At 57.6% G+C, this 23,127-nt stretch overlaps 1 protein-coding gene and 1 long non-coding RNA gene across 4 annotated transcripts in view; one reads left to right on the top strand and one right to left on the bottom strand.

Annotated features, from left to right (window-relative positions):
* The window catches only part of LOC147114010 (uncharacterized), a 134,997-nt gene extending 127,172 nt beyond the window's left edge, over positions 1 to 7,825 (top strand). The window contains exon 6 of the long non-coding RNA XR_015079328.1: positions 7,663 to 7,825. This is a non-coding gene — a long non-coding RNA (uncharacterized LOC147114010). The remainder of the gene's footprint in view (positions 1 to 7,662) is intronic.
* LOC147114009 (A disintegrin and metalloproteinase with thrombospondin motifs 2-like) overlaps positions 1 to 23,127 on the bottom strand; it is a 413,260-nt gene that overhangs the window by 115,203 nt on the left and 274,930 nt on the right. The gene's annotated exons all lie outside the window — the stretch shown is intronic.

The following is a 23,127-nucleotide window of genomic DNA, read 5'->3' as shown; positions in this document are numbered from 1 at the left end:
CACCCCGACCAGTCCTACACGGTCCCGGGCCGGACCATCCACGATAACATCCATCTGGTCCGGGACCTGGTCCACAACTCCCAGAGGGCTGGTCTGTCGGTCGCCTTCCTTTCCCTGGATCAGGAGAAGGCGTTCGACAGGGTGGATCACGAGTATCTCTTCGGGACTCTGCGCGCATTCGGGTTCGGGACGCATTTCGTCACCCGGATCCGACTTCTGTACGCCGCCGCGGAGTGTCTGATTAAAGTTAACGGGTCCTTGACAGCGCCCCTTAGCTTCGGGAGGGGGGTGCGTCAGGGATGCCCCATGTCCGGTCAGTTATACGCCATTTGCGTGGAGCCTTTCCTGCGCCTCTTGCGGAAGAGGTTGACGGGACTGGCTCTGCAAGGGCCGGGCGTGGAGGTGGACCTCTCGGCTTACGCCGATAACGTGCTCCTCACGGTCACGGATCCCGCTGACTTGCGGAGGATGCGGGAATGCCAGCAGATTTACTCGGACGCATCCTCCGCCAACATCAACTGGGAGAAATGTTCCGGACTCCTGGTGGGTCAGTGGCGGGTGGACTCCCTGCCGGAGGAGTTCAGGCCTTTCGCCTGGAGCACCACGCACCTCCTCTATTTGGGAGTCTACCTTAGCCCTGCCGAGGACGCCTGGCCGGCGAACTGGCAAGAGCTGGAGGCCAAAGTCACCGCTCGCCTAGGACGCTGGACAGGACTGCTCCGAGTGTTGTCCTACAGGGGTCGAGCGCTGGTCATAAACCAGCTGGTGGCCGCCATGTTGTGGTACCGGTTGGTCACTTTGATCCCTCCCCCTGCGTTTGTCGCCAAGATGCAGAAGAAGCTCATCGACTTCTTCTGGGACAAAAGGAAGCACTGGGTCTCTGCCGCGGTTCTGTGTCTCCCGCTTAGGGGGGCGGTCAGGCGCTGGTGTGCCTTCGCACCCAGGCTGCGACTTTCCGTCTTCAGATGCTGCAGAGATACCTGTACGTCGAGAATCCTCCGAGATGGTGTGCGCTGGTGACGTTTTTCTTCTGCCAGCTGCACGGCCTCAATTACGACACGCAGCTCCTGTTCGCGAAAGTTGGCGGCAGGCGTGCCGGCCTGCGGGAGCTGCCTGTCTTCTATCAGGAACTACTATGGGTTTGGAACTACGTCGCTTCCAGGCGGAGCTCTCCCCCGTCAGGAGCGGCGGCTCTCCTTCGAGAGCCGCTGCTCAGGAATCCGCACCTCCACGAACGGGGGTTCGGGCGGCTGGCGGAGGGCAGGGCTGTGCCTGGCAAGGTGACCAGAGTCGGGGAGCTGCTCGATGGCGGCGGAGCGGGCTGGATGGTGCCGGAGGAGCTGGCGCGGCGCCTGTCCTGGGCCAACGTCCGGCTTGCGGTCGAAGCCATCGAATCGGTGAAAGCGGCACTGGGCCCCGACTCCACTAGGTGTATCGAGGCGGCTCAAGCACGTGGGGCGATCCCGTCCGAGCTTACCCCCGTTTGGACGGAATTCCTCATTGGCGCCCGGCCCCGAAACTCCCCTCGGGAACCGGCGCCTCACAACTTGAGCCGCCTCGAGGAAATACCCTCCGTGCCTTTTCATTCCGCGCGGAGGTGTTTCCTGTATGGGCTGCTCCTGCACACTCTCCACTTTGCCATCTTCGTCTACCGTCTGGACACGCCTTGGCGTGGCGTTTTGCCGACTGGCGGTGGCGGAGGTCCCCAATGGAGGGCTCTCTACGCGGGGGTCCTCCCTTGTTCCATCGGGGACTTGGCCTGGAGGGTGTTGCACGGAGCGGTCCCGTGCAATAAGGTTTTAAGTAGGTTCACGGACTCCCAGGCCGCCTGCATTTTTTGCGGCCTGGAGGAGTCCGTGTTTCACGTTTATATGGAGTGTGAGAGGTTGCAGCCCCTCTTTCACTACTTGAAGGGGCTGCTCCTCGATTTTTGGTTGCACTTCAGTCCCACGCTCTTGATCTATGGTCACCCGGTGCGGAGGGGAGCGGACAGGTTGGAGGACCTCCTTGTGGGCCTGCTCCTGGGCCTGGTAAAAGAGCCATCAATTGGTCCAGGCAGCGGGCGGTCGAGGGGGTCGTCCAGCCGGATTGCCTGCCTCTCTTCCGCGGCCATGTTCGCGCCCGGGTGGCCCTGGAGTTGGAGCACGCGGTGTCCGCCGCCGCGCTTGAGTATTTCCGCGACCGGTGGGCGCCGCGGGGACTGGAGTGCATTATCAACCCGGAAAACCCAATTTTAATTTGATTTGTTAAGTTTTAATTGAACTTTTGTTTATTTACAGTCTAATTGTTTTTTTTTTGGGTCCAAACAAAAAGAGTACCCTTTGTTTAGTAAATACCTGTTTTATTGTTCTCCTGCAGTCCGTGTATTATTAAGGCGCGGACACTACAGTGGCGACGAGCAGATTCGAACTCAGCTGCAGTACTGCATCACCTCACGGGGATCTTTCCCTGAGAAGAAGCTTTTGGAGGTTGAAGTCAGAACAACAGGCGTCGACCGCGGGCAACCGCCCAAGGATCCATTGGAGTTCGGAGAGTTGCAGGAGAGGCTGTGGAGAGCTGGGCTTGGCTCCCCAGTCAAGGTGTTCCAGCAAATCGTGCTGGTAGCAGGTAGTGCGCTGACCCTTCCGGATTGCGGCGGGCTCGAGCTCGATTGAGCGGCTCTGCAAAGGGGCCACGCAGCGTCATCGGGAGGAAAAGAGAGAGAGGGTGGAGCGCACAGGGCACGGTCGGTGCTCAAGAACCGGGCAGCGTAGCGAAAATAAAACAAGGGGAAGGCAAAGTGAGAGGCGCCGAAGCCGCGGGTCGCCGCCATTACCCTGCAGAACGCTAGGAGCAGCGTGGCAGCAAGGGGAAGGAGGAAAAGCGCGGGAGGCGCCATTTTATTCCATTGGGGAAGAAGGAAAAGCGCGGGAGGCGCCATTTTAAAATCACCCAAGATGCCGAAAAGTGGCAGTATCACTGCTTTCAACAACAAGGTAGAAGACTGGACCACGTATGTGGAAAGAATTGAAGTGTACTGCAAGGCAAATGAGGTGGCCGATGGAAAGAAGGCGTCGGTATTATTAAATTTGATGGGCGCGAGAACATACGGCCTATTGCGGAATTTAATTACCCCAGCTAAACCAATGGAGAAAAGTTTTGAAGAGATTGTTAATACCTTACAGGAACACCTAAACCCTACACCGCTGCTGATAGCAGAAAGATTCAAGTTCCATAAAAGAAACCAGCACAAAGATGAGAGCAATGCTGACTATCTTACGGAACTACGCAAGTTATCGAAGCACTGCCAGTTCGGAGCAGGACTGGCAGACACCTTACGGGATAAGTTTGTCTGCGGGCTCCAGAGTGAAGGAACCCAGAAACGACTACTTTCGGAAAAGGACCTGACGCTAGAACAGGCTTTCAGCGTGGCAGTATCCTACGAAGCAGCAGCACGGGGAGCTGCGGAAATACAACAGAAACCCGAAATGACCCGACACTCTCTCGGGTCTATGATTTGACGGTGAAGGGATGGCCAGCACATGGCGACACACTGTTGCTAGCATTCTCGCCAAGGAGAGAACAGCTGTCAGTGTGCCGGGGGACCTTGATGTGTGGATCCCGAGTGGTAATTCCACCCAAGTTGAGAGATAGAGTGCTCAATGAGCTTCATGAGGGTCATCTGGGAGAGGTAAAAATGAAGAGCCTAGCCAGGGCGTTTGTGTGGTGGCCGGGAATCGATAAAGAAATCGAGGATATGACCAAGAGATGCACAGGATGCCAGAAGGTCCAAAACGCTCCACCACAGGCCCCGCTACATCCATGGGAGTGGCCCTCATCTCCATGGCAACGGGTACACATTGATTTTGCTGGTCCATTTATGAACTCAATGTTCCTAATCGCTGTGGACGCCCATTCGAAATGGCCAGAGGTCATCAAAATGTCCTCCACCACCATGGAGAAAACTATTGCAGTCCTACGGACCATCTTCGCCAGGAATGGCTTGCCAGAGCAGATTTGCTCCGACAATGGGCCACAGTTTGTGTCAGAGGATTTCCGGAGGTTTCGGAGGAATAATGGGGTGAAGCATTACACATCTGCCCCATATCATCCAGCCACAAATAGATTGGCTGAGAGGTTTGTTCAGACCTTTAAGAAGGCAATAAAGGCAATGCATAATGACGACATACCACTACAACACAAGGTGGATAATTTCTTGTTTGCTTACCGGTATGCGACACATGCAGTCACCAACCAAGCTCCAGCCATAATGTTCTTCAACCGAAGGCTAAGATGTCACCTGGATTTGCTCAAACCAAACATAAGACGAGATGTTGAGGATAAGCAATTCCAGCACATAAATGAGAAACCAACCAGGAGCTTCAAGAGAGGGCAACCAGTCTTGGCCCGCGACTACCGAACAGAAAAATGGCAGCCAGGAACGATATGCACATAGCAGGGACCACTAATGTACACAGTGGACGTTGGAGAGAGCATCGTGAGATGCCATGCTGACCAGATTCTAGAGTCACAGGAACAAGCCAAACCCATACCATGAGCAGGTGTACCTGGTAATCAACCCGAAGTACAGATTGCGTCTACCTCAGAAGCAGTGGTATTGGAAGCTGATGAACCAACCAATGACAATGAACCAGAATCAACTCCGCCGCAAGAACAGGATACTCGAGAAAGGCGCTATCCAGTCAGGATCAGGAAGCCTCCTCAAAGACTGAACTTATAAATGATTATTTCAGTTGATGTATATAGTACAGAGAAAATTGTAATTGTAATTAGTTATTATTTAGTTGTCAAATGAATGTTATGTACTGTTTATCTAAAAGGGGAGGAATTGTGTGTGTACCTTTTTAAGAACTGATTCTATACTGCAGTACCGGCAGTGACCACCCCGTAAATAAAGCCATAGCAGGCTTCTGTACGTCAGTCTTAAGTTGCCCTCTGTTTAGTAAATACCTGTTATTATTGTTCTCCTGCAGTCCATGTATTATTAAGGCGCGAACACTACAGTCCCCATTGTTGTACACATTGGTAGCAGAACCATTAGGTTACAAGATGCGAAAGAAACAAGGTGTAGTTGGGATTGTGGTCCCCAGTTCTGGGCTGGTGTCAGTGATACACCAATATGCAGATGACACAACCTTAACATTGAGAAATGGGGAGTCAGTGAGGAAAGCTATGGAGGTAGTGGAGGAATATTGCAGAGCTTCAGGAGCCAGAGTGAATTATAGTAAGTCCCAATGCCTGGTTGCAGGGAGGGGTAGGGGGGAATGGTTGGGGGAATGTCCCTTTAAGGTGGTGGAGGTTTTGGAAGTTCTGGGGGTGCATATGGGGTGCAAGAAAGACAGGGATGAAGTGGATCGATTAAATTGGGAACTGAAGGTTATGAAAATTAAAAAGATTTTGGGAAGATGGGAAAGAAGGTGGTTGAAAGTGCAAGGAAGAGCGACAGTGGTGTCTGCTCTCTTGCTATCTAAGCTATGGTACTTATTGATGGTGGAGGATATTCCTGAGTGGGCAGAAAAGTCCATCCGAGAGGCTTGTGTGAGGTTTTTATGGGAAGTGAAACCAGCCTTGGTGGCATACAATACCATAATTGGACGGAGAAATCAGGGAGGACTCAATTTTCCAGATATTGATTTGAAGAAGAAATCCTTTAGAATCAAATGGGTGAAGAGATTTCTTCAGAAGTCAAATACAAGTTTTTGGAAGAGTTGTTTTGAGCATTTTTTAAAACGAAGTGGGATAGGAGCGCAGGGAATATTGTATATGGAATACAATAATATGTTTTTGAAATCGATTAAACTTCTCCCTAGGTTTTATAAGGGGGTTGTAGAGACTTGGGCCCAATTTTTAAAGAGTGTGCAGTTTATGCCCAAGGGGGCTGAGGAATTTTTAGAACAGCCCTTATTTTTGAACAGGTGGGTCAACATCAAAGGAGAGGTTTTATTTAATCAAGCTTTTATAAAAGCTGGGATTATATCTGTGAAAGATGTATTATACGAGGTAATTCCAGGTTGGTTGCCGGAAGCGATAGTGAGGGACATGGTGTGGGAGGAGGATCAGGAGGTAGAAGGAAAAGCAATAGGAATCATGTATGAGAAGATTGTGAGGGCAATGCCACAGGATTGGATGGAAGAAATAAATGCAGAAATCTCCAAAGGAAGTAAACTGCGTCCTGCTTTTCCAAGCTTTGTACTGGAGAAAGGGGGAGAGTTGGTCCAATTTGACAACTGTAATACTCGAGATTTCTATGAGGTATTCAGAGAATGGAGATTCAAGACACCTGCTGGTCAGGAGTTTTGGCAGAGTATATACCCACAGCTGGACTTCACAGGATTTGGAAGGGAGTGTGGGCGAATTTTAAATGCTCAGAATGGATTGAACTGGATTTCAAATTGGCTCATAACCGGATTTTTACCATGACGGTCTTGTGCAAGATTGGACGAGTGGAGGCGGCAACTTGCCCAATGTGTGGGACATGGGATGAGACTCTGTCCCATTTACTGGTGTTATGCCCGCAGTTAAATGACTTTAGATACTATGTTCGACAGTTGTGTGAAGCTTTTTTGCTGGGTGGGGACCGAAGAGCGAGAATGGGAATCCCATGGGACTCAATTTTGAGATGGGGATTGCAGGACAGTCTGCCAGAGTCTAGCGGAGCGGCAATTAATTTAATGTTCAGTTTGGCTAGATTCGTGATTGTGCAAAGAAGGAATGCTCTGTTTTTTAAGGGGAGAAGAATCAATCTAAAAGAGTATTTTAAATATAAGCTAAAAGATCATTATAAGGCTCTGTGGATGTTTTATTCAGTAAGGAATTTAAGGACAGTATTTTACAACCAATTTTTAAAGTACAATCGATTAATATATGTTACAGGTGACAAATTAAACTTCAGGTTTTGATGTTAAAATGTGGTGGCGTAATGGCTGTGCAGAGCGGTGGAATTGATTTGTATCATACAATGTAATGATCACGATGTTGTAAACGTGCTTAATGTTCAATAAAATATATTTAAAAAGTTGGTAGCACTCTCGCCTCTGTGTCAGGAGGTTGTGGGTTCAAGTCCCACTCCTGAGACTTGAGCACAAAAATCTAGGTTGATACTCCAGTGCAGTGCTGAGGGAGTGCTGCTCTGTCGGAGGTGCCATCTTTCGGATGAGACGTTAAACAGCCTGCTCTCTCAGGTGGACGTAAAAGATCCCATGGCACTATTTTGAAGAAGAGCAGGGGAGTTATCCCTGGTGTCCTGGCCAATATTTATCCCTCAATCAACATAACATAAAAACAGATTATCTGGTCATTATCACATTGCTGTTTGTGGGAGCTTGCTGTGTGCAAATTGGCTGCCACGTTGCCTACATTACAACAGTGACTAAACTGCAAAAGTACTTCATTAGCTGTAAAGCGCTTTGGGATGTCCTGGGTTGTGAAAGGCGCTATTCTAAGTACAAGTCTTTCTCTTTTTTCTTTATCTTTTGGAAGTTCACTGACCTGCAGGATTGATTTCTACTGCGCATTTCAAGCATTTTGTTTTCATCTCTTCAACCTTTCAGTAGAAATCTTTCAGTGCGCAATGTAAACATGTGTATGTAATGTGAGCGGAAATACCTTACGATGATATTTAATCTTTTTTTTTAACCATCTGTGTGCTTGATGCAAAGGCAGACCCTTGATTGACGGCTCATGGAGTACTGGGGACAAAAACTTCAACAAGATTTTGCAATTCTGTTTCAACACCAGCCCAGGAGAAATGCAGGTGTGTGAGAACTGGTTATGTATTTTTTCTCTATTTCTCTGCTTTCCAATGTGAATGTTCAGAATGGGCTAACAACTTAAAAAGGCAGGAACTGAGAGTGACGAGCTTTGTGGCTCTCCTCCGGGAGAATGGCCTGTTGTCAGCTCATTGCTGCTGATTGATGTACGAGCCTCAAACTGTGCACATCATCCCATTTGTTGAACGATAATCTGGTTTCTCCCAGAAATGTAGCCGCAGTATAGGATGCTCATTTCAGCTTTCAAGGGCAATATGGCTTTCCAGCTTATTTGGTGCAAGCGTAAAATCTGTCTGGCCTGCTGCAGCTCAAAAACAATTCAGAGAAGACTGCATTCAGCAGGCACTGTGTCATATTGGTTACAGGGCATCCAAGATGACTGAAAGGGTGATATGATATGATCCAAAACACCTGCTGGAAGATTTGCTGCATCTCTCTCATGGAAATGATTTGGAAACTGTCCATATGTCAGGTTTAATGTTACACTTCAGGAAACCAAGCCACCAGATTTTAAAATCATATTTGGAGTTATCAGCTTAACTGTGAGAAGCATCATTTTTGGTCCCTAAGACAGGTGATAGAGGAATGGAACAGAAGCTGAGGGACCAAATCCTTATAGTAGGATCGCCACTGAATAAAATTTTTCCAGACTTATCTAAAATGACTCGCCGAAAATGAACAATAGCCTCCTTTAAATATTCTACTGTAGTTAAATGAAACCTAGTATGGTTATCCATCTGGTTAGGCCAGGATTGAGCCCATGAGCAATAGTGCTCTTAAAGGGTTTAAGGCTTTTTAGTTTTTTTCTTCAATTTCCAGCTTTACTGTATGGTTTTTAATATTTTTGTCAGCATTTTTATGGAAACTTTTTCATAAATGTTTTATTGAAAGATATTTAGGGTATTTTTTTTCTCCGAATAGCATTAAACCTAAATAGTTGTATGTTATCTGATAATTCACAGGGGCAGTTAACTATAATTGAAGTATTTACAAAACTTCAGAAGAATAGGAATAGCAGTTACAAAAAAGTAGCAAAATAAAGAAGCTCTTACAATACAAACGTTTGCAGGAGCTAAAGAAGTAACAAGGCATCTAAGTGGAATTCACTGGTAATCAGCAAATAAATTAAAAATGAATGATGGGGCTGGCGTAAAGTGAACAAATACAGGGGGTGAAATTGGGTATAGCCCCGCTTGGGGCGCTAGAATTGGCGGTGCGCAAAATCTATCGCCAGGCGCTACTCATCGCCACCTCGAGCGATATTGGGTTGCATCGCCCCTAAAGGTGATTGCGGTGTAAAATCAGGCGCTACACGGGACTCCTAAGGCGCTAACCTGGCGGCGCTACTCAATATCTGGGCGGCCGGGCGCAGCGCAGGTGCTGTCAATAATCGATGACCACGAGACATGCTGGTGCCGGCCAGCTCTTAAAGGGGCGGGTCATTTAGGATCAGCAGCCACGCTCATCGCCCTGTAGGCCTCAAAATCAGCGCTGTTCATTCTGTGGCATTACAAACTTTGACCAGATGGAGAGGGTGAGGCAGAGAGCGGAGCGCTTTACTGGTGGGGCATTGGATGCTTTGGTTGGCGCAGTGGAGCGCCGGCGAGCAGTGCTGTACCCTGACAATGGCAGGAGGCCTCATCAGGACGAGTACCACAGAGCTTGGAGGGAAGTTTCGCAACTAATCAAATCCAGCTGCGTGGTGGCCAGGACTCCTGTGCAATGCAGGAAGAAGTTCAACGATCTCACTCGGGTCGTTAGGGTGAGTGGCTTTTTGGCAATCTTCTTCATCCCTCCATCTGCACCTGAATTTATGGCCAGAGGGTGCGCGATGCCCCAATGGCCATCTGTCAGCCAGCACCCATGTCCCTTTCTGGGAACACACACACACATTCCACTCAGGGCATACTGTAAGGGCTGTTCCACTATGGGGGGCATGAGATGACCACTCAGGGCATACCGTAAGGGCTGTTCCACCATGGGGGGCATGAGATGACAACTCAGGGCAGCATGTTTCATCACTTCCCGTCCTATCTCCTGCAGGCCAAGCTGGCCAGGAACCGGAGGGAACAGATTCGTACCGGAGGAGGCCCTCCTCAGCTGCAGATACTGACGGACCTGGAGGATAGAGTCCACCAGATTGTTGGAGGCCGGATGACTGGTCCTGTCACCACTGGAGCTGCCGACCCCATTGTGCACAGCGATGGTAAGGTCATCACCTTTTTGAACTGTCTCCTTTCACTTGTTCCCCCCACCAGCATGCTTTTTCACTCTGGACCCATGTCAGAGCATTGCAGCACTCTTGCATCCCTTGCTGCCACCCTGTCCTTTCGCTAAAGCCACTCTTCAACCTCCCTGCTTTCAGATGCTGCATCACCAGCTCAGGAGCCGGGCCATCAAGCTGCCAGGGACACTGACTCCGGAGGCGACGAGCAGGAGGAAGCTGGACCATCCGTACCACCCTCAGGCGAGCCAGCCCATCTGCAGACTGGGGATAGTGCTTCCCTGGAGGGGAGCGGGGGGGGGGATGGCTCTGAGGAGGAACCAGTTGCAGGAACCAGCGGGCTCCAGCAACGCAAGGGGGGTAGGGAAGCTCGGGAGCCGTCTCCCCGGAGGGCGAGTCAGGCCACGATGACTGCTGCACAGAGCGCAGAAGAGCTGTGTTCCCTCGCAGAAATGAGTGCCCAGGCTCGGCTCAGGCACACTGAGCTGATGGCTGCAGTGGCAAAGATGCCTGAATCCATCGAGACACTGGCAAGGAGTGTGCAAGACTTCGGGGCAGCACAGGCGAGGAGTGCCCAGGGCTTCGGGGCAGCACAGGAAAGGAGTGCCCAGGGCTTCGGTACATCACTGGAAAGGACTGTCCAGGGCTTCGGTGCATCACTGGAAAGGACTGTCCAGGGCTTCACCGAAGCACCGGCACCTGCCATGCAAGTGCTGAGTGCTGCCACGCAGTCACTCGCTGGCCTCATGCAGAGGCAGATTGAGGCCACGCAAGCACTGACTGCTGCCACCCTCGATGGATCAGGCAGGATTACCTGGGGCCCTTGCAGCACCACAGCAGGCCAGCAATCTGTGGACCAACCGATTGGTTCGCATGCTGCCCCGTCAGAGTGCCAGTGTGTCGGCTGACCACGGAGCAGGTGTCCGCTCTCAGGATGTCAGCATTCCTGATGCCACCGCTGGCACGTCTCCACTGCAGCTGCCATCACCTACAGGACAGACTCCTTCCACCCATGCCCAGTTGGAGCAGTCAGCATCCGGGCCCTCCAAGCCCAGAGTCCATCCAGGCCGTCCCTCAGCAGACAACGACGAAGTGGGAGACTCGCTCTGGTGAGTACTGCAAGGCGCCTCCGGAATGGTCCAAATAGCGGAACCGCTGCTTCAGCACGCCGATTGTGTGCTCCACAATGTTCCTCGTCGCCTGATGGCTGACGTTGTAGTGCTCTTCTGCAGGGGTGCTGGACGAACGGAGCGGGGTCATCAGCCATGGGCACAGAGGATAGCCCTTGTCACCGAGAAGCCATCCTTCTGGGTGAGCCGGGGCCTCGAAAAGGTCTGCTACTGAAGTCTGGCGCAGGATGAATGCGTCGTGGCTGCTGCCTGGGAACTGAGCATTGACCGCGAGGATCAGCTGCCGGTGGTCACAGACCAGCTGCACATTCAAGGAGTGGAGCCCCTTGCGGTTGCGGAAATCCTCAGGATTCAAAACAGGCGCCCGCAAAGCCACGTGCGTGCAGTCAATGGCGCCCTGCACCATGGGGAAGTCCGCTATTGCCGCGAAGCCCTCTGCACGCTCCCGCTGCTTCTCTGGTGTCACAGTGAAGGAGATGTACTGCCGCCGCCTTTTAAACAGGGCATCTGTTACTTGCTGGATGCAGCTATGCACCGCAAACTGGGAGATGTTGGCAATGTCCCCAGTTGCTGCCTGGAAGGAGCCGGTCGCATAGGAATTCAGTGCTACTGTAATCTTGACAGCCACCGACAGAGAGGTCCTGCACCTTATCTGCGGCTGAAGATCTGCCTGAAGCAGGTGGCACAGCTCAGTCACCACCTCCTTTCTGAATCGCAGCCTCCTAAGACACTGCTCCTCCGACATGTTGAGGTAAGAGAACTGCTGCCTGAATACCCTGGCAGCGTAAGGTCTGGTGTGGGGACGTCTGTTGGCCCTCCTCCGTCTGGCCATTCCTGGCCCTCTCTCCCTCCGTCTCTGTGCCCTTTCCAGATGGTCGAGCAGCAGGACGTTCCCCTCCAAAGCAGCCCCCATAATAATAGGTAACAAGAAATTATACAGGGTGTAAAGGCTCACCAGCAGCAGGGTGATGGTCTGAAGGTCCTCTGGCAGCGCTGGGTCACTAGTGATATGGCTCTCAGAGTGCAACTCTGCAACTCTGTGAAAATCCCAAAGAAGTTGTGCTCCCAAAATGGCTGCCGCTTTTATACCAGTACAATCCCCTTTAAAGAGCGCCCCCCTAAGCCCGAAAGCGACTGGGGAACGTTCCAGTAAGCTGTCCTTATTAGCGCCAGGCGGAACGAAGGGGCGCACCAGTGAATTTCTGGTCCGGGGCGCCAAAAAGGCGTTGCACACTGAAATGACGTCATGATCTGCCTGCGCCCGTGAGTGGCCGCTAAGATTTAGCGCCGGCGCTAAAAGCCACTCAATATGGCAAGAGGCGCTGGGTTCACTGCGCCCGGCCGAAAATTGGCTAACGCCCCACTTCTCGGCCTCTTTAGGCGCTAATCGCTGGCGCTACCAACCGAATTTCTCCCCCACAGTGTTTTATAGTTGTACAGGTCAGACTGCCCACACTGCCATTATGCCACCAAATATATCTGCAGTCCTTGGTGCATGTATCTACTATTAACCTTGTGCAACCTGCTCCACAGGCTCCAGGTCAACACCAAGGCAGTTGCAGATCTGTGCCACTTGCTGCAAGAACACCCGCAGCCAACTTACATGATAAGGGTAGCACTGTGATAGTTAAGGTCATCTCCTCCACTAGCTTCTGCCAGGCATACTTGCTAATAACTTCTGGGGAGGGTGCCCTGCAAATGGGGTCGTGTCTATTTGCAACACCAGATTTCAGATTGGTCCCCTTGGTGGACATGACACACCCAACAGTTTGACTGGAATGTGTAATTTGATCCTGCCTGCTGGAAAGTAATCAAGATCTTTGCAACGTGTAATTTGATCCATTCATAGCGACAGACAGGCTCCAGAGTTCACAGTGCTAACACTACTGGTTTCAGAGAACAGATAGGGCTCACCCTCCTGGGTCAGGAGCACTCTCAGTGCTCACACTGCTGAGTTTAAATAGGAAGGGGTGAGGCCATGGAGATATTTTAACATGAGGGTGAGAATTTTAAAATCAAGGTGTTGGTGGACAATGTTCCCTCTAATTTTTTGGGGGCTGGGCGGTCCCTTTAACGGGCTGCATGGCCCATTCAAAATTTCACGCACACGTAAAATCTCCCATTCAAAAGCCGGTAAGCGGCCTGCACGGGACCTTCAGACAGCTGCAAGGCTGTGCGACTGCCTAGCTTAGCGGAACGTTGTTGGTGGACCATGAGCCAATGTAGGTGAACGAGCACAGGGGTGCTGGGTGAATGGGACTTGCTGCATGTTAGGATAGGTGCAGCACAGTTTTGGATTGCAGCAAGTTCACTGAGGGTGGAAGATGGGAGGCTGACCAGGAGAACATTGTCGAGTTTGGCAAATAACACATAAATGTAATGTTATGCATGTTGTAGGACCAACACAGGATACGCTCTCATTTTTTAATATTCATTTACTTATTGCCCATCCCTAGTTGCCCTTGAGAGGGTGGTAGTGAGCTGCCTTCTTGAACCGCTGCGGTTTGGGTGGGGGGTGGTGGAGGAGAGGGAGAGGGTGGTGGAGGAGAGGGAGAACACGGTGCAGGTGTAAAGGTGGTGGAAGAACATGATCCAGGTCTAACAGAGGGCGGGAGAACGTGATCTATCTTCCCATCAGCGTTCTTGCTCTCATCCCCCCCACCTTTAGACCGGGATCACATTCTTCCCCCTCCCCACTGTTCTCACCGTGCATCCCCCAATTGGCTCCTGATCTCCACTCCACCCCGAGTACCTGACCTTCTCCCCAGTCTCCGAGCTCCTCTCTCACTGCCCTTCTAACCCCTCTCCTCCCTCCCTCCCCCTGCAAACCATCTCCTCTCCCCCTCCCTCGATCCCCTCTCCTCCCCCCTCGATCCCCTCTCCTCCCCCTTTCGATCCCCTCTCCTCCCCCCTTCGAGCCCCTTTCCTCTCACCCTTCGATCCCCTCTCCTCCCCCCTTCGATCCCCTCTCCTCTCACCCTTCGATCCCCTCTCCTCTCACCCTTCGATCCCCTCTCCTCTCACCCTTCGATCCCCTCTCCTCTCACCCTTCGATCCCCTCTCCTCTCACCCTTCGATCCCCTCTCCTCTCACCCTTCGATCCCCTCTCCTCTCACCCTTCGATCCCCTCTCCTCTCACCCTTCGATCCCCTCTCCTCTCACCCTTCGATCCCCTCTCCTCTCACTCTTCGATCCCCTCTCCTCTCTCCCTTCGATCCCTTCTCCTCTCACCCTTCGATCCCCTCTCCTCTCACCCTTCGATCCCCTCTCCTCTCACCCTTCGATCCCCTCTCCTCTCACCCTTCGATCCCCTCTCCTCCCCTCTCCTCCCCTCTTCAATCCCCTCTCCTCCTTCGATCCCCATTCCTCTCACCCTTCGATCCCCTTTCCTCTCACCCTTCAATCCCCTCTCCTCCCCCTTTCGATCCCCTCTCCTCCCCGCTTCGATCCCCTCTCTTTCCCTCTCCTCCCCTCTTCAATCCCCTCTCCTCACCCTTCGATCCCCTCTCCTCTCACCCTTCGATCCCTTTTCCTCCCCTCTTCGATCCCCTCTCCTCTCACCCTTTGATCCCCTCTCCTCTCATCCTTCAATCCCCTCTCCTCTCTCCCTTCGATCCCCTCTCCTCTCTCCCTTCGATCCCCTCTCCTCTCTTCAATCCCCTCTCCTCTCTCCCTTCGATCCCCTCTCCTCTCATCCTTCAATCCCCTCCTCCCCTCTTCAATCCCCTTTCCTCTCTCCCTTCGATCCCCTCTCCTCTCTTCAATCCCCTCTCCTCTCTCCCTTCGATCCCCTCTCCTCTCATCCTTCAATCACCTCCTCCCCTCTTCAATCCCCTCTCCTCTCTCCCTTCGATCCCCTTTCCTCTCACCCTTCAATCCCCTCTCCTCTCACCCTTCGATCCCCTCTCCGCCCCTCTTCGATCCCCTCTCCGCCCCTCTTCGATCCCCTCTACTCCCCTCTTCGATCCCCTCTCCTCTCACCCTTTGATCCCCTCTCCTCTCACCCTTCGATCCCCTCTCCTCTCACCCTTTGATCCCCTCCTGCCCTCTTCAATCCCCTCTCCTCTCTCCCTTTGATCCCCTCTCCTCTCACCCTTCGATCCCCTCTCCTCTCTCCTTCCCTCTTCGATCCGCTCTCCTCCCCCGCTTTGATCCCCTCTCCTCTCACCCTTCGATCCCCTCTCCTCTCTTCGATCCCCACTCCTCTCCCCCTTCGATCCCCACTCCTCTCCCCCTTCGATCCCCACTCCTCTCCCCTTTGATCCCCTCTCCTCTCTCTCTTCGATCACCACTCCTCTCCCCCTTTGATCCCCACTCCTCTCTCTCTTCGATCCCCACTCCTCTCCCCCTTCGATCCCCTCTCCTCTCACCCTTCGATCCCCTCCCCTCTCACCCTTCGATCCCTCCGCTCTCACCCTTCGATCCCCTCTCCTCTCACCCTTTGATCCCCACTCCTCTCCCCCTTCGATCCCCCCTCCTCTCTCCTTCCCTCCCCTCTCCTCTCTCCTTCCCTCTTCAATCCGCACTCCACCCCCGCTTCGATCCCCTCTCCTCTCTCCTTCGATCCCCACACCCCTCCCCCCTCGATCCCCTCTCCTCCCCACCTCGATCCCCTCTACTCTCTCCTTCGATCCCCTCTCCTCCCCCCTCGATCCCCTCCTCGATCCTCTCTGCTCCCTCCTCCCCCCTCGATTCCCACTCCTCTCTCCTCCCCCTTCAAAGCTCTCTCCTCTCCCCTTCGAATCCCTCTCTTCCCCCCCCGATCCCATCTCCTCTCCCCCCCTCTATCCCCACTCCTCCCCCCCCGAACCCCTCTCCTGGCCCCCTCAATCGCCTCTCCTCCCCTCTCGATCCCCGCTCCTCCCCTCCCCTCTCCTCCCCCCTTCGATCCCCTCTCCACCCCCTCGATCTCCTCTCCTCCCCCCTCGATCCTCTCCCCTTTGATCCCCTCTCCTCCCCCCCTTCGATCCCCTCTCCTCCCCCCTCGATCCTCTCCCCTTCGATCCCCTCTCCTCCCCCCTCGATCCTCTCCCCTTCGATCCCCTCTCCTCCCCCCTCGATCCACTCTCCTCCCCCCTCGATCCCCTCTCCTCTCTCCTTCGATCCTCTCTCCTCCCCCTCGATCCTCTCTCCTCCTCCCCTCGATCCCCTCTCCGACCCCCCTCCTCCCCCCTCGACCCTCTCTCCTCCCCCCTCGATCCTCTCCCCTTCGATCCCCTCTCCTCCCCCCTCGATCCTCTCCCCTTCGATCCCCTCTCCTCCCCCCTCGATCCACTCTCCTCCCCCCTCGATCCCCTCTCCTCTCTCCTTTGATCCTCTCTCCTCCCCCTCGATCCTCTCTCCTCCTCCCCTCGATCCCCTCTCCTCCCCCCCTCCTCCCCCCCTCGACCCTCTCTCCTCCCCCCTCGATCCCCTCTCCTCTCCTCACCCCCTCGATCCCCTCTCCCCACTCCTCGATCCCCTCTCCTCTCCTCACCCCCCTCGATCCCCTCTCCTCTCCTCCCCCCTTGATCGCCTCTCCTCCCCTCCCCCCTCGATCCCTCCCCTCCCCCCTCGATCCCCTCTCCTCACCCCCTCGATCCCCTCTCCTCACCCCCTCGATCCCCTCTCATCTCCTCACCCTCTCTCCTCATCCCCTCTCCTCTCCTCACCCTCTCTCCTCATCCCCTCGATCCCCTCTCCTCTCCCCCTCGATCCCCTCTCCTCCCCCTTTGATCCCCTCTCCTCTCCCCCTCGATCCCCTCTCCTCCCCCCTCGATCCCCTCTCCTCCCCACTCGATCCCCTCTCCTCCCCCCTCGATCCCCTCTCCTCCCCCCTCGATCCCCTCTCCTCCCCCCTCGATCCCCTCTCCTCCCCCCTCGATCCCCTCTCCTCCCCCCCTCGATCCCCTCTCCTCCCCCCCTCGATCCCCTCTCCTCCCCCCCTCGATCCCCTCTCCTCCCCCCTCGATCCCCTCTCCTCCCCCCTCGATCCCCTCTCCTCTGCTCCCCCCCTCGATACCCTCTCCTCCCCCACTGATCCCCTCTCCTCTCCTCCCCACCTGATCCCCTCTCCTCTCCTCCCCACCTGATCCCCTCTCCTCTCCTCCCGACCTGATCCCCTCTCCTCTCCTCCCCACCTGATCCCCTCTCCTCTCCTCCCCACCTGATCCCCTCTCCTCTCCTCCCCACCTGATCCCTCTCCTGTCCTCCCCACCTGATCCCCTCTCCTCTCCTCCCCCACTGATCCCCTCTCCTCTCCTCCCCACCTGATCCCTCTCCTGTCCTCCCCCACTGATCCCCTCTCCTGTCCTCCCCCACTGATCCCCTCTCCTCTCCTCCCCACCTGATCCCCTCTCCTCTCCTCCCCACCTGATCCCCTCTCCTCTCCTCCCCACCTCGATCCCCTCTCCTCTCCTCTCTTCCCCGCCTCGATCCCCTCTCCTTCTCCTCCCCCCCTCGATCCCCTCTCTTCCCCTCCCCCCTCGATCCCCTCTCCTCCCCCCTCGATCCCCTCTCCTCTCCTCCCCCCTCTCCTCTCCCCCTCGATCCCCTCTCCTCTCCCTCCCTCGATCCCCTCTCCCCCCCTCGATCCCCTCTCCTCTCCCCCTCGATCCCCTCTCCTCTCCCCCTCGATCCCCTCTCTTCCCCTCCCCCCCTGATCCCCTCTCTTCCCCTCCCCCCTCGATCCCCTCTCCTCCCCCCTCGATCCCCTCTCCTCTCCTCCCCCCTCGATCCCCTCTCCTCTCCCCCTCGATCCCCTCTCCCCCCCTCGATCCCCTCTCCTCCTCGATCCCCTCTCCTCTCCTCCCCCCCTCGATCCCCTCTCCTCTCCTCCCCCCCTCGATCCCCTCCCCTCTCCTCCCCCCCTCGATCCCCTCCCCTCTCCTCCCTCGATCCCCTCTCCTCTCCTCAATCCCCTCTCCTCCCCCCCGATGCCCTCGCCTCACCCCCTTCGATACCCTCTCCTCCCCCCCTCGATCCCCTCCCCTCCCCCCCTCGATCCCCTCCCCCCCTCCCCTCCTCGATCAACTCTCCTCTCACCCCCTCGATCCCCTCTCAACCCCTCGATCCCCTCAACCCCTCGATCCCCTCAACCCCTCGAACCCCTCTCCTCACCCCCTCGAACCCCTCTCCTCACCCCCTCCTCCCCCCTCGAACCCCTCCTCACCCGCTCGATCCCCTCTCCTCCCCCCTCGAACCCCTCTCCTCTCCTCACCCCTCCTCCCCCCCGATCCCCTCTCCTCTCCTCCTCCCCCTCAAACCCCTCTCCGCTCCCGTCCCCCCTCCCCCTCGATCCCCTCTCCTCTCCTCCCCCCTCGATCCTCTCTCCTCGCCCCCCCTCGATCCCCTCTCCTCTCCCCCCCTCGACCCCCTCTCCTTTCCTCCGCCCCCTCGATCCGCTCTCCTCTACTCCCCTCTCCTCTCCCCTCGATCCCCTCTCCTCCCCCCTCGAACCCCGCCTCACCCCCCCTCGAACACCTCTCCTCTCCTCACCCCTCGATCCCCTCTCCCCTCCTCCCCCCGATCCCCTCTCCACTCCTCTCCCTTATCCCCTCTCCTCTCCTCTCCCTTCCCCCTCGATCCCCTCTCCTCTCCCCTCCCCCTCGATCCCCTCTCCTCCCCCCTCGATCCCCTCTCCTAACCCCCTCGATCCCCTCTCCTCCCTCCCCCCTCGATCCCCTCTCCTCCCCCCTCGATTTCCTCTCCTCTCCCCCCTCGATCCCCTCTCCTCCCCCCTCGATTTCCTCTCCTCTCCCCCCTCGATTTCCTCTCCTCTCCCCCCTCGATCCCCTCTCCTCTCCTCCCCCCGAACCCCTCTCCTCTCCTCCCCCCCTCGATCCCCTCTCCTCTCCTCCCCCCCTCGATCCCCTCTCCTCTCCTCCCCCCTCGATCTCCTCTCCTCTCCCCCCTCGATCCCCTCTCCTCTCCTCCCCCGATCCCCTCTCCTCTCCTCCCCCCGATCCCCTCTCCTCTCCTCCCCCCCTCGATCCCCTCTCCTCTCCCCCTCGATCCCCTCTCCTCTCCTCCCCCCCTCGATCCCCTCTCCTCTCCTCCCGCCTTAATCCCCTCTCCTCTCCCCCCCTCGATCCCCTCTCCTCTCCTCACCCCCTCGATCCCCTCTCCTCTCCCCCCTCGATCCCCTCTCCCCTCGTTCCCCTCTCCTCTCCTCCCCCACCTCGATCCCCTCTCCTCTCCCCCCCTCGATCCCCTCTCCCCCCCTCGATCCCCTCTCCTCTCCTCCCCCACCTCGATCCCCTCTCCCCCACCCTCGATCCCCTCCCCTCTCCTCCCCCACCCTCGATCCCCTCCCCTCTCCTCCCCCACCCTCGATCCCCTCCCCTCTCCTCCCCCACCCTCGATCCCCTCCCCTCTCCTCCCCCACCCTCGATCCCCTCTCCTCTCCTCCCCCACCCTCGATCCCCTCTCCTCTCCTCCCCCACCCTCGATCCCCTCTCCTCTCCTCCCCCACCCTCGATCCCCTCTCCTCTCCTCCCCCACCCTCGATCCCCTCTCCTCTCCTCCCCCACCCTCGATCCCCTCTCCTCCCCCACCCTCGATCCCCTCTCCTCCCCCACCCTCGATCTCCTCTCCTCCCCCACCCTCGATCTCCTCTCCTCCCCCACCCTCGATCTCCTCTCCTCCCCCACCCTCGATCCCCTCTCCTCTCCTCCCCCACCCTCGATCCCCCTCCTCCCCCACCCTCGATCCCCTCTCCTCCCCCACCCTCGATCCCCTCTCCTCCCCCACCCTCGATCCCCTCTCCTCCCCCACCCTCGATCCCCTCTCCTCCCCCACCCTCGATCCCCTCTCCTCCCCCACCCTCGATCCCCTCTCCTCCCCCACCCTCGATCCCCTCTCCTCCCCCACCCTCGATCCCCTCTCCTCCCCCACCCTCGATCCCCTCTCCTCCCCCACCCTCGATCCCCTCTCCTCCCCCACCCTCGATCCCCTCTCCTCCCCCACCCTCGATCCCCTCTCCTCCCCCACCCTCGATCCCCTCTCCTCCCCCACCCTCGATCCCCTCTCCTCCCCCACCCTCGAACCCCTCTCCTCCCCCACCCTCGATCCCCTCTCCTCCCCCACCCTCGATCCCCTCTCCTCCCCCACCCTCGATCCCCTCTCCTCCCCCACCCTCGATCCCCTCTCCTCCCCCACCCTCGATCCCCTCTCCTCCCCCACCCTCGATCCCCTCTCCTCTCCTCCCCCACCCTCGATCCCCTCTCCTCTCCTCCCCCACCCTCGATCCCCTCTCCTCTCCTCCCCCACCCTCGATCCCCTCTCCTCTCCTCCCCCACCCTCGATCCCCTCTCCTCTCCTCCCCCACCCTCGATCCCCTCTCCTCTCCTCCCCCACCCTCGATCCCGTCCTCTCCTCCCCCACCCTCGATCCCCTCTCCTCTCCTCCCCACCCTCGATCCCCTCTCCTCTCCTCCCCCACCCTCGATCCCCTCTCCTCTCCTCCCCCACCCTCGATCCCCTCTCCTCTCCTCCCCACCCTCGATCCCCTCTCCTCTCCTCCCCCACCCTCGATCCCCTCTCCTCTCCTCCCCCACCCTCGATCCCCTCTCCTCTCCCCACCCTCGATCCCCTCTCCTCTCCTCCCCCACCCTCGATCCCCTCCTCCCTTCCTTCTTCCTCCCCACCCTCGATCCCCTCTCCTCTCCTCCCCCACCCCTCGATCCCCTCTCCTCCCCCACCCTCGATCCCCTCTCCTCCCCCACCCTCGATCCCCTCTCCTCTCCTCCCCCACCCTCGATCCCCTCTCCTCCCCTCCCCCACCCTCGATCCCCTCTCCTCCCCTCCCCCACCCTCGATCCCCTCTCCTCCCCTCCCCCACCCTCGATCCCCTCTCCTCCCCCCCCCCACCCTCGATCCCCTCTCCTCCCCTCCCCCACCCTCGATCCCCTCTCCTCCCCTCCCCCACCCTCGATCCCCTCTCCTCCCCTCCCCCACCCTCGATCCCCTCTCCTCCCCTCCCCCACCCTCGATCCCCTCTCCTCCCCTCCCCCACCCTCGATCCCCTCTCCTCCCCCCCCACCCTCGATCCCCTCTCCTCCCCTCCCCCACCCTCGATCCCCTCTCCTCTCCTCCCACACCCTCGATCCCCTCTCCTCTCCTCCCCCACCCTCGATCCCCTCTCCTCTCCTCCCCCACCCTCGATCCCCTCTCCTCTCCTCCCCCACCCTCGATCCCCTCTCCTCTCCTCCCCCACCCTCGATCCCCTCTCCTCTCCTCCCCCACCCTCGATCCCCTCTCCTCTCCTCCCCCACCCTCGATCCCCTCTCCTCTCCTCCCCCACCCTCGATCCCCTCTCCTCTCCTCCCCCACCCTCGATCCCCTCTCCTCTCCTCCCCCACCCTCGATCCCCTCTCCTCTCCTCCCCCACCCTCGATCCCCTCTCCTCTCCTCCCCCACCCTCGATCCCCTCTCCTCTCCTCCCCCACCCTCGATCCCCCTCTCCTCCCCCACCCTCGATCCCCTCTCCTCCCCCCACCCTCGATCCCCTCTCCTCCCCCACCCTCGATCCCCTCTCCTCCCCCACCCTCGATCCCCTCTCCTCCCCCACCCTCGATCCCCTCTCCTCCCCCACCCTCGATCCCCTCTCCTCCCCCACCCTCGATCCCCTCTCCTCCCCCACCCTCGATCCCCTCTCCTCCCCCACCCTCGATCCCCTCTCCTCCCCCACCCTCGATCCCCTCTCCTCCCCCACCCTCGATCCCCTCTCCTCCCCCACCCTCGATCCCCTCTCCTCCCCCACCCTCGATCCCCTCTCCTCCCCCACCCTCGATCCCCTCTCCTCCCCCACCCTCGATCCCCTCTCCTCCCCCACCCTCGATCCCCTCTCCTCCCCCAACCTCGATCCCTCTCCTCCCCCACCCTCGATCCCCTCTCCTCCCCCACCCTCGATCCCCTCTCCTCCCCCACCCTCGATCCCCTCTCCTCCCCCACCCTCGATCCCCTCTCCTCCCCCACCCTCGATCCCCTCTCCTCCCCCACCCTCGATCCCCTCTCCTCCCCCACCCTCGATCCCCTCTCCTCCCCCACCCTCGATCCCCTCTCCTCCCCCACCCTCGATCCCTCTCCTCCCCACCCTCGATCCCCTCTCCTCCCCCACCCTCGATCCCCTCTCCTCCCCCACCCTCGATCCCCTCTCCTCCCCCACCCTCGATCCCCTCTCCTCCCCCACCCTCGATCCCCTCTCCTCCCCACCCTCGATCCCCTCTCCTCCCCCACCCTCGATCCCCTCTCCTCCCGCACCCTCGATCCCCTCTCCTCCCCCACCCTCGATCCCCTCTCCTCCCCCACCCTCGATCCCCTCTCCTCCCCCACCCTCGATCCCCTCTCCTCCCCCACCCTCGATCCCCTCTCCTCCCCCACCCTCGATCCCCTCTCCTCCCCCACCCTCGATCCCCTCTCCTCTCCTCCCCCACCCTCGATCCCCTCTCCTCTCCTCCCCCACCCTCGATCCCCTCTCCTCTCCTCCCACACCCTCGATCCCCTCTCCTCTCCTTCCCCACCCTCGATCCCCTCTCCTCTCCTCCCCCACCCTCGATCCCCTCTCCTCTCCTCCCCCACCCTCGATCCCCTCTCCTCTCCTCCCCCACCCTCGATCCCCTCTCCTCTCCTCCCCCACCCTCGATCCCCTCTCCTCTCCTCCCCCACCCTCGATCCCCTCTCCTCTCCTCCCCCACCCTCGATCCCCTCTCCTCTCCTCCCCCACCCTCGATCCCCTCTCCTCTCCCACCCTCCATCCCCTCTCCTCTCCTCTCCCACCCTCCATCCCCTCTCCTCTCCTCCCCCACCCTCGATCCCCTCTCCTCTCCTCCCCCACCCTCCATCCCCTCTCCTCTCCTCCCCCACCCTCGATCCCCTCCCCTCTCCTCTCCTCCCCCACCCTCGATCCCCTCTCCTCACCTTCTCGATCCCCTCTCCTCACCCCCTCGATCCCCTCTCCTCACCCCCTCGATCCCCACTCCGCACCCCGTCGAACCCCTCTCCTCACCCCCTCGATCCCCTTTCCT

Source organism: Somniosus microcephalus, chromosome 8 (assembly GCF_052327205.1).
Source record: "Somniosus microcephalus isolate GS21.2 chromosome 8, FLI_Smic_1.0, whole genome shotgun sequence".
Lineage (NCBI taxonomy): Eukaryota > Metazoa > Chordata > Chondrichthyes > Squaliformes > Somniosidae > Somniosus > Somniosus microcephalus.
Note: the sequence above shows the minus strand (reverse complement) of the source record. Positions and strands in the feature narration are given on the sequence as shown.